The sequence below is a fragment of the Citrus clementina genome, unplaced genomic scaffold (genome assembly GCF_000493195.1).
Source record: "Citrus clementina cultivar Clemenules unplaced genomic scaffold, Citrus_clementina_v1.0 scaffold_7, whole genome shotgun sequence".
Lineage (NCBI taxonomy): Eukaryota > Viridiplantae > Streptophyta > Magnoliopsida > Sapindales > Rutaceae > Citrus > Citrus x clementina.
Window position 1 is genome coordinate 12,136,809 of NW_006262075.1, and position 2,565 is coordinate 12,139,373.

General features: G+C 36.9%; 1 pseudogene; it reads right to left on the minus strand.

Annotated features, from left to right (window-relative positions):
• Positions 1–289: 289 nt before the first annotated feature.
• LOC112096821 lies at positions 290–1,983 on the minus strand (annotated as a pseudogene).
• Positions 1,984–2,565: the final 582 nt, after the last annotated feature.

Sequence of the window (2,565 nt, forward strand, 5' to 3'; positions counted from 1 at the left end):
ATATTCTTGATTAATCCATTTTCTGAAATTTTTTATTTTGTATGGTCAATTATACCTTCATACTAAAAATTTCTGATGTTATGGGGTTGTTGGATGTGTTTTGGATATTTGCAGCTAAGTTTGAGTTTATATCTCAACTTAAAATTTGTAGTTTTCACTTGAAAAAATTCAGTTAAAAATTGATTGGTAGAATTGTGAAGAAGTTTAAATTTTTAGTTCAACCCGATTGCATATTTAAGAACATCTCAAATGAATTGCTTACTGCTATCATCATCATAATTGTCAGAGATGGTTAATTGATAGACTATGTGCCTGGGTCGAGCACTGGAAGCCTGCAATGCAGACTGATTGATTTATCAGTTTAACGTGTGCCAGGAATGAAGAACTGGAATATCACCGTCAAGCAAGCACCCTGTGGAGCAATACCAAAGAATGCACAATCCGGCTTTGCAAGGTGACACTGGAGGCTTTTTGAAAAGTGCTTCACGCTCACTTGCACAGATTGAGCATCCCCTCTGGATATTGCCCTCTCTGATCGAGTCTGAGCACTCAAATTTTGGTCCTCAGAGGGAGCTACAGTTTTCTCTCCAATAACCAACAATTTTCTAAACTCAGCACCTAGTGTGATCAGAGTTGTTGATATTTATAAATGGAGATCCCCATATTTGCAAGTGGAGACATTTAACAATTCACCAACATGCTTCATCCGGTGTACAAAATTCTGCAGCTGATTCAAATCCGGAACCTGAACCAGAGTCGGAGGTATATCTTGAGCCATATCTAAAGTAGTTTGAAGTTCAAGACCTTGAGCCCTTGACAATGGTTTTGAAATTGGAACATCTTGGATTACTGCAGACTTGTACCCCTTGGTTTCAAAGGTAAGGAAAGGCATTGCTTGAGTACAATTTGGAGGCAGCTTCTTCACCAATTTTATTTGGAGGCGATTGGCAGCGGATCCAGCAGCACCAATTTCAGAGCAAATACTGACACTACTTCGAACAGCACACTGAAGAAGTGATATGTCTACGGCAAAGGCAATGCAGTCCTCATTTTGGCTTGAGATGCAGTAATCATCGAAGAGAGTTTCCTTGTGAAACTGGGCAACACATTGAATCCCTTCGCCACTGAGAAGGTTGTGGAGGAAGTAAGCTTTCTCTCTAGTGAGGCAGAGGTGGCATACCTTCCCCATTTTGTCGAGGGCAGGTAGGAATCTTTTTTCTAAGAGATTTACTTCATTCTCTGTGAGAAATGCTTTGAACTTCATCCCTCTGTCTCTATCCTCACTTATCAGGAAATAAGTTGAAAGCACTACGAAGAGAGAGAGAGAGAGAGAGAGAGAATTAAGATATATAGACAAGAAAAATATTAGACGTTGATCTTACAAACTAATACTTCAAGCAGTATCCTGGAAAGCTAAAAACTGCAAGATGGCTTGAAATTTGAAAAGAGCACGTGCTTTTCCTCCTTAACTTGAGAAAATGTTTAATATAGTGCACCTTATGGAAGCATTTAAGCAATTAGAACTTTGCACAAAAACATCAAGAAGACTAAACAAGTCAGATGCAGTGTATTTGTCCAAGCACAAATTGCATTTTGTCCTCAACTTTAATATTTATTGATGAGAATCAATACAGGTCCCTCATTTGTTATAGAAAGCTTTCTTTCTTGTAGTCTCACCAGTTAATTCACAGGTCTATAATCATCTTGCAAAGTTAAGGGCATTTCTTTTGATCTAAAGTCTTTGCATCACCACCTCATCACACGCCAAGCCAATATTCCATTTACCTCTACAACAAAAAGTTTTAATTAAACAATCCTAATGCACGCAGCCAAATAAAATGCAGTAAGAATATTCAACTTAAAAATCTGAAAGCCAACTTGGTGAATTGCCTCCTTAGGTGAAGTTCCATGCTTTACTATAGTTGACAGAACTCAGCAAAAGCTTCCATACAACAGATTTTGAAAATGATGATGCCAACAGATACTCATTCAATCCATTGAAACTCCAAAGGTTCATTGTTCATAGAAGTTTACAAAGTTTTGGTCATCAAATAGCTCAGACCTAATCCCAAACAAAAAAAGAGTGAAAATTAGATCACGAGCAGCTAATTGTAAATTCTAACTTAACTCTTCATCTCCTTTGTAAACAAGAAACAAAATGGAGACACGCAAAATGAATATGGAGAAAATTTGAACTCAAATGAAATGAGGGCACGAAAGCAAACAAATGGCATGCACAAAAAAACCAAGCCTCAATCAAAAACTAATTAACCATTAAGAAAAAAATTGGTCAGACAATGAACTCCAAATTCAGGAGTCAAGCAAGAAGCTTTCATTATTTCAGAAGCTCCTGTACAAATTAATAAGTTATGCTCTTTGGAAGCAAAACCAAATTCCAAGAGAAACAGAACCCAAAAAATTTGCAATTATTCGCAAAGGAAGTGAAGCACAGGATTCTATCACACATAGGAATTTTATAACAAGAGATCGATATATCGAATTAGAAAACTCAATTCGAATTTGTGTGAAAAATCAAAATTAGAAGATTTCACATTTCGAGAGGAA